This window comes from Canis lupus, chromosome 34 (genome assembly GCF_003254725.2).
Source record: "Canis lupus dingo isolate Sandy chromosome 34, ASM325472v2, whole genome shotgun sequence".
Lineage (NCBI taxonomy): Eukaryota > Metazoa > Chordata > Mammalia > Carnivora > Canidae > Canis > Canis lupus.
This window is the reverse complement of record NC_064276.1, coordinates 17,265,179-17,273,679: the sequence shown is the minus strand read 5'-3', so window position 1 is coordinate 17,273,679 and position 8,501 is coordinate 17,265,179.

Here is an 8,501-nt window from a genome sequence, read left to right as displayed (position 1 = left end):
TCCAGTCAGCTGTTCAGTGCTTTATCCTAAATATTGGCAAGGATTACCAGACATTTGAGCTTCCTCTGTGAAGACATATACACACATACATAAATGGAATTTGGGGAAATAAAGGCAATTGGAAACAGAGGGAGACTGCTTTAAAAATCTATAATTTGGGGACAACCCAGGTGGCTCAGCGGTTTAGCACCGACTTCAGCCTGGGGTGGGTGGGAGGGCGGGGGTGGGTGGGTGGGGGGTAAGGAGTGATCCTGGAGACCCGGGATCGAGTCCCATGTCAGGCTCCCTGCATGGAGCCTGCTTCTCCCTCTGCCTGTGTCTCTGCCTCTCTCTCTCTCTCTCTCTCTCTATCTGTCTCTCATGAATAAATAAATAAAATCTTTTTTAAAAAATCTATAATTTGGGGCATCTAGGTGGTTCTGGAGTTGAGCGTATGCCTTCAGCTCAGGGTGTGATCCCAGGGTCCTGGGATCAAGTCCCACACCGGGATCCTTAAAGGGAGCCTGTTTCTCCCTCTGCCTATGTCTCTGCTTCTCTCTGTGTGTCTCTCATGAATAAATAAATAAAATATTTTTAAATCTATAATTAATATTCTTAGAGAGATAAGCAGAGATATGTAAGTAATAAAAATATAAGAGGAAAAAATAAAAAATTGAGAAGGAGTTTTAGAAATAAAACCTAGGAATCTCCCTGAAAGTAGAATAGAAAAAGAGAGAGTTTAAAAATAGGAGAGAGGGGTGGGTGACCCTGGGTGGGTCAGTGGTTAAGCATCTGCCTTTGGCTCAGGTCGTGGTCCCAGCGTCTTGGGATGGAGTCCCACATCCGGCTCCCTGCAGGGAGTCTGCTTCTCCCTCTGCCTGTGTCTCTGCCTCTCTCTCTCTGTCTCTCATGAATAAATAAATAAAATCTTAAAAATAAATAAATAAATAAATAAGAGAAAAATAAGATGATTAAATAATCAGTCCAGAAGATCCAACACCCAAATAATAAGAAATTTCAAAGAGAAAATGTAGAGAGAAAAATATCAAGGAAATAATTCAAATAAAACTTCTGAGAACATAGCTTTCTAGAGTCTCCATGTCCTGAGGACAATTAATTTCAAAAAGACCCCACCAAAGCTTATAACCATTAATATAAAAACAGTAGGAATAAAAGAAAGAACCTAGAATTTTTTCAGGAGGGAAAAAAAATATCCTACATAGAAAATCTGGAATCAGAATAGCAATGGATTTCGTAGCTGTAACACCAGAAGCTAAAAGATAATGGAGCAGTGCCTTCAAATTTGAAGAAAATTATTTCTGACCCAGAAAATTATATTTACAGCTTAACTGTCATTCAAGTGTCATTGTCCATTGTCAACAATGGACTAGACCTTTTGGAGATGAAAGCTCTCAAAAAATGTACCTAGGTCTTATGCACCCTTGCTCAGAAAGCCACTGGAGAATATACTCCATCAAAATGAGGGACTAAACCAACAAACAGGAAGACACAAAATACAGGATGTAGGCTAAGGGATTCCCCAGGGAGATAGAGGATGCATGTTCCAGGAAGACAGCTGTACAGCCGACCTAGTGTGCAGCCAACCCAGAAACAGGAGAACAGACAGTTCTAGGAGATGTTCCCCAAGAAAAAGAGGAAGTTCATACATTACCTGACATGTTCAGGCATATTGAGAGGAAATGAGTCACTCATGAAATCTAAACAAACGAAAAGATAGACCATTATTATCACCAGAGAAAACAAAAAGTTGTACAAGAAATGTAATCATAACACAATATAAGGTTTGCAAATAGTATTGATATGGTAATAACAATATTAGCACTGAATAACTAGAAAGTATGAAGGAATTACTTTGAAAGGGAAAGGGTGGGGGATATGGGAGAGAGAAAAATAATATCATCTTCCATAATAGGAAATCAATATCTAAAATGAAAAAATAGGGGCACCTGAGTGACTCAGTTAAACGTCTACCTTCAGCTCAACTCATGATCTCAGGGTCCTGGGATCAAGCCTGCATTGGGCTCCTTACTCAGTGGAGAGTCTGTTTCTCCCTCTCCCTCTGCTCCTAACCCCTAATTTGTGCTCACGCTCTCTCTCTCAAATAAATAAATAAAATATTTTAAAATAAAACAAAATAAAGTTTAAAAAATAGAGGTGCTTGAGTGGCTCAATCCATTGAGTTTTGGCTCTTGGTTTTGACTTCGGTAGTGATCTCAGGATCATGAAATTGAACCCTGTTATCAGGCTTCATGCTCAGCACGGAGCCTGCTTGAGTTCTCTCTTTCCTTCCCACCCTTTCCCCACTCTCGCAATAAACAAACAAACAAATAAATAAAGTCTCTTTTTATTTCATTAAAAAATAAATAAAATGGAAAAATATAAATAAGGTATATAGAAATACAGAGACAAATAACGACAGGGAATCCCTGGGTGGCTCAGTGGTTTAGCACCTGCCTTCAGCCCAGGGTGTGATCCTGGTGTCCCGGGATCGAGTCCCACGTCAGGCTGCCTGCATGGGGCCTGCTTCTCCCTCTGCCTGTGTCTCTGCCCCTCTCTCTGTGTCTTTCATGAATAAATAAATAAAATCTTAAAAAAAAACAAATAACAACAACAAAATACTAGTTAAAGAGTTAAAGCTGTTTGCCTTTAGTGGTTGAGAACTAGGGTGGGGGTAAGATGGGACAAGGAGCTGCAGTTTTTTTTATAAGCTGTATTAATCATCTATCATTTTACAACAAAACTCCCAAAACAAATCAGCTTAAAATAACAATAAGCATTTCTTATCTCATTTAGTTTTTGTGAGTCAGAAATTCAAGAGGTTAGTGAGGTGGTTCTGGCCCAGAGCCTCTCCTAGGTTTGCCAGGACTGTAATCATCTGAAAGCCTGACAGAGGCAGGAGAACTCCCTTCTGAAGTGGTCCACTAACATACCTGGCAATTGGTGCTGGTTGTTAGCACGAGGCCTCAGAGGTCCTCACCATACAGGCCTTTTCTTGGAGATGCTTGAGTGCCCTTACCTCTTGGCAATTGCCTTCCATCAGAGAAAATGAGCCTAAAGAAACCAGGTGGAAGTGGCAATGCCTTTCATCATTTAACCTCAGATGTCACACACCTGTGATATGTAATAAGCACTGTTTTTGTGATATCCTATTGATCACACAGGTCAGCCTTATTCAGTGTGAGAGGTACAACACAAGGGCATGACTACCAGGAGGCAAGGATCACTGAGGGCCATCCTTAGAGACTTAGAGAATTCAGTGACTTAAAAAATGTGTATATCTTTAATAAAAATGAGAATTTTTTTTTGTTTTTTGCTTATAATCTATGCTCATTTAGATTTGTCAACATATTTTTATCAATTTCTGTACTTACCATTGTTTTTTATATTCTTTCTTTTCTTTCTGGGTTTATTCTTCTTCTTGAAGTACATCCTATAGTAATTCCTTCAATGAAAGTCTGTACTTTTTATGTATGGAATGTTCCTTTTTGCCTTTCATCTTTACTATAAGTTAGCTGGGTATAAAAGTCCAGTTGGCACTTTGAAGTTACTACTCCAACATCTCTGGCCTTGGTTTTGGCAGAGGCCAGGAGTTCCTCTGTAAGTGATCTGTCTTTTCTCTCTAGTCTATTGTAAGGTCTTTTTCTCTTTGCCTTTGATGTTCTGCAATTTCCCGAAGGGAATTTCTCTGCTACTTCTTCCTCATATACTGCTTCACTGTGGCTCCTTTCATTTTCTTCTTCTGAAACTCCTATTGGACATACATTGTCTTGCATGCAAGCTCTCCTTGATGTTTCATAACTGCTCCTATATATATTTAATCCTTATTTCTGTGTACTGCATTAGAGTTAATTCTCTAATCTTTTCTAACTCACTAAATCTCTCTTTGTGTCTAGTCTACAGTTTATTCTGTCTGTCCTGTTTTTTGGTGATCAAAGTTTTGATTTCCAAGATTCTAATTTGTTCTTTTTATATCTACTTGTTCTCATTTCATTTCTATCTGCCTCCTTCAAGTCTTATTAATTTCCAAAGGATGTTGAGCCTTCATTTGCCTTTTCAAGCATCCTAAACATTATTTTCAATTCTTTATGAGACTTTCACAAAAACAATTCCATGTAGAATGAATTCATATTCCAAAAGTTGATTCTGTTGACCGTTTTTCTTACCAAAAGTATTTTTCATATATTTTGGTTTATAACCTCAGTGAGTTGGAGAATTTTTTAATTTTGTTTTTACTTCAGATTTTTCTCTGTCTTTGTCCTGAGCTGGGACCCCAGGCCCAACTGAAAACCAGGTCCTGTAATAGCATTTCAGAGCTCCCACTCTGTTGTGGTATGAGATCACAAGTCCAGGCACGTAGCCAGAGGGTGGCTTGGCTCAGTTCCTAGGCCAGAGTCTGCCTTAGCTTCCCACATTTCAAGCCCCAGGATATACATGGACAGCTGGTCTTTTTTTTTTTTTTTAACTTGCCTCTTTTCACAAGCAGAGGGAGACTTACCCCACCCGTGGCTTCAAGGAACCTGGCTGGTCTCTATCTTGCAGGGAGCATTTGAGCTCATTACTAGGAGCTATGCCTCTGGCAGCTATTGCTGCTTCTAGACCCCAAGTCCACCTTGCCCTCAAACCCCACTCACTACTTTGCATTTCTGATCTGCCTCTGATATTTGGAGATATCCATCTTGGTTTGGGGCCCAAGTATGTCCTTTTGTTTATCTTTTTTTCTATTTTATTTATTATTGCTATGTATTTAGAACAGAGGAAGCAGGCCACACCATGAACTCACAATGCCATCTCAGCTAGAAATTGAGAACTGAACTGCATGATTGCCATACTTATAGAGAAATCCCATGCTTCCTTCTTTTAAATGTAAGAGGAGAGGTCATTTTATAAAAACTCAGTAGGGTTTATACATGAACTTTGCTAGGAATACTGTCTGAAACAGTAGTTCTGAAAAAATACATTTCTTCCTCAAGTTAAAGGAAGCAGAGTCCATGTGTTCCCAGGTCACTCCTATGCTCACTCCACCACACATACTCTGGAAGTCGTTCTTTGAAAGGGGAGGCCACAGGATGCAGATGAGGCCTCATCAGCATCTACTTCTCTCTCCTCAGAGCACATGGGGCCTGAAGATAACTGCAGGGAGTGGCCCTGGGACCAGTGGGCCACTGAAGAGGAACCAAGGTACATGTTTCCCTGGTGGCCATGAGAGGAAGCTGCAATGTCTGCAGCCAGGGAAACACCCACAGGAGTTAAGGTTTTCCACCCACTTCCTATCCAGGCGGGCCTGGGACCTGTGGAGATGGCAAAAGCAGCCCCAATATCTCAGTTAAGGCCCCAGGGTGGAATTCTCTCTGCTATCTCCCGTGCTGTGCCAGAACATAGCCCATCCTACTCAGAGCTGTTTTGGGAAGGTGTCTACTTCCTCCTTGACCCTTTAGAGTATCAGAACCTTGACTCTAGGAGATATTTGGTCTAGAGAACTCTTTGAATGAGTTCCTTAACTCAAATGTCCAGAATCTCCCATCAAGGCCACACAGAGGACTGTGGGAATGCAGTCTGCACAGTGGCCCAAAACATGGGCTTGGGAATTAGATAGACCTGACTCTGAATCCCACCTCTGCTACTTACTAGCTGTGTGTCTCCAGGTGACTTGCTTAACCTTTCTGTGTCTCTATTCCTTCATCTGTAAAAGAAGGGTGATACTGTATGTACTTTAATGGGCTGTGAGAATAGAACCAGATAATCAAATAACTCTCTGTCTCCTCATATGCGACCCCTGTTTCAGAGGTGCCTGGGCTCTTATAGCCCCTTCTTCTCCTGTTCCTGAGACCTGTGGGCTTGGGTCTGCTTCCTCTGGGTCTTGGGTAGCAGGAAAGGGGGGAATTTTTGAGCAGGAGCCAGGCCAGATGGAGTCCACATGGCAGAGGCCCCACATGAGGGCCAAAGTCCACTAGCCTAAAGCTGTCCCTAAGACCCACAAACTCACAAACATACCCCTGACTGCTGGTGCCTCGGTGTCCTCCTGTTTAACTATTTTCCCCTCAGGGACTGCCAACGATAGTCTCAGAGAATACACAAGGAATTCTGGAGCCCCTGACAGAGGTGCAATTCAAGCACAGCCAAACTGGGCGTTCAGCAGGTCCGTCAGTAAATTATTAGGCACATGCCCTGTGCTTGGCTCTGGGGCTCCAAAGGAAAGAAGGTGATCCCTGCCCTCAAGGCATTCACAGCAGGGTGAGGACACTGACTCAAAGACTCTCTCTCTCTGTAAGGCTCTTTGCTAACTGCTTTAAAGAGAGTTGTGGTGAGCAGTAAGAGCACAGAGATCAGGGCCTGCTGGGATAGTCAGGCACAGCTTCCCTGAAGAGGGGCTTCTGACTTGGCACCTCACTGTGGAATAAGAATTTGCCAAAGACAAACATCACCAATTCATTCAACATGCTTTTGTTCAACACCTGCCTCCTCCTCCTCCAGTTTCGGTTCTGTGCACGAGGATTCCGTGATGATGAAGAGAAAGGCAGTCCCTGGCATCTTGGCCTGGCACTCATAGCTAGGCTATGGTGTTCTCCTGTTGAATATAAACAATTTCACAGAACATGAACATCAGACAAGGCCACTCTGTGGCCATGATGAATCTAGACAAAAACAAGCCCAAACCCTATGAGCCCTTTCGGACATCCCCGTACTGAGAAACCGCATTCCCCATGGTATGTGTTCTCCTTCACTGCAACCAGCCATAAATCCAACTTGCTCCACTGCAGATGGGTTCCTGGTGGTCTTTGGGTAGAGGGCATTGACAGTGATGACCAAGAGGTAGGATCTGAGTGAAGAGAATGACATGAGGGCCAGGTCAGGTGGAGACATAGGGGAAGAACATTCCAGGCAGATGGAATAGCTAGTGCAAAGGCTCTGAGGTGAGAATATGATTGGCATGTTTGGAAAATAGCCAGAAGGCCAATCCAACAGGAGTAGAAAAGTCAGAGTCAGCATTCCAGGCACAAGTAATAAACTGTGCAAAACTTCATGTAAAAGAAAGTAGGGGGACGTCTGAGTGGCTCAGTGGTTGGGTGTCTGCCTTCGGCTCAGGGCCTGATCCCAGAGTCCCAGGATCAAGTCCTGCATCGGCTCCTTGTATGGAGCCTGCTTCTCCCTCTGCCTATGTCTCTGCCTCTCTCTCTGCCTCTCTCTGTATCTCTCATGAATAAATAAAATCTTAAAAAAAAAAAAAAAAAAAGGAAAGTTGGCCATTTCTTGGCAAGTATGGGCAGTTCCATGTGGCCAAACTAGAATGTCAGCATGTTTTGTTTTGGGAAGAGGGACAGGTACAAAGGAAAGACAGAATGAGCAGCCTTCGTTGCCTTTTTTGAGAGAGTCTTAGTAAGATAACCATGCGTCCTAATGTTCCGCTGGAGCCAGTCATGATGGCATTGTTTCTTTGGTATGGTAATAAGGTACATAGATGGAGGCATAGACCTTTTTGAACAAGGTCTACCAAAGGGAATTCCTCTTGATCTTGATTACCTGCTCATGTTATCACCAAGGGAGAGGAGAAAATAGATGCCGATTCTCTGGGCCTTTTGAGTGATCCTGTCAGCTTATACTGTGGATGTATGTCCACTTAATCACCTGTCCCCCTGGTGTAGGTCTAATAGGATTACTTAGGCCAAGCATTTGTGTGGTCCAATGTGATTTAATAGTGAAGGACATTGAACATATTTTATCACCAGCTGCAATTTATGCCCTGGAAAGAATACCAAAAAAAAAAAAAAAAGAGTCTGCCTTCTTGTTGCTGGCAATGTGAACCGGAAATTCCCTACAGTAGCTCAAGGCCTGCAGACCACAGGTGTGAAGACACACACACTACACCATCATTGAGCCCCAAGCCTAGCCAGCCCAGGGCTCAGGACTACTCAACAATTAGTTTCCCAGAGAAAGGGGTCTGAAAGTGATGAGGTTGTAACCAATACTGTTTTAGCATTAGCATTTAACTGAGAACAAAAGATACTGATGTATGCCTTCTCTCACCAATCTCTTCCTCCTGACTCGTGTGATTTTTCCTCCTCCGCCCCAGGTATTTTCTGCCATCGTGTGTCTCTTGCCCCCAATTCACCTGGTGTGTGGGGCCAGGCAGGCACACAGGCACAGCATGCAGGCCTTGGGTCCCAGGGGAGGCAATGAATATTCAAGGTCAAGATGGACTGAGCCACGAGGATGAGGGGCAGGGCCTATGGTCTTTCAAGTACTGCCCAAGGCAGGACCACCCCTACAGTATGCAGACCCTGGGCAAAGAGTTTTTATTTCCCAGGACCTGCCTTGTCTCTTTATGTGGTTCATGGTCAAAGTTGTCATTACTGGCTAACTTCATGAATCTTACTGGGAGGAAAAGGTAGCAAGGTTGTTACTACTCACAAGCCTTGGCTCTTCGGAACCTGTTTATATTGAAACAATAGAAACCTTCCTGTTTCTGCCATTCCCTAATACCATTTATTTAGTGCCAGCTCCAT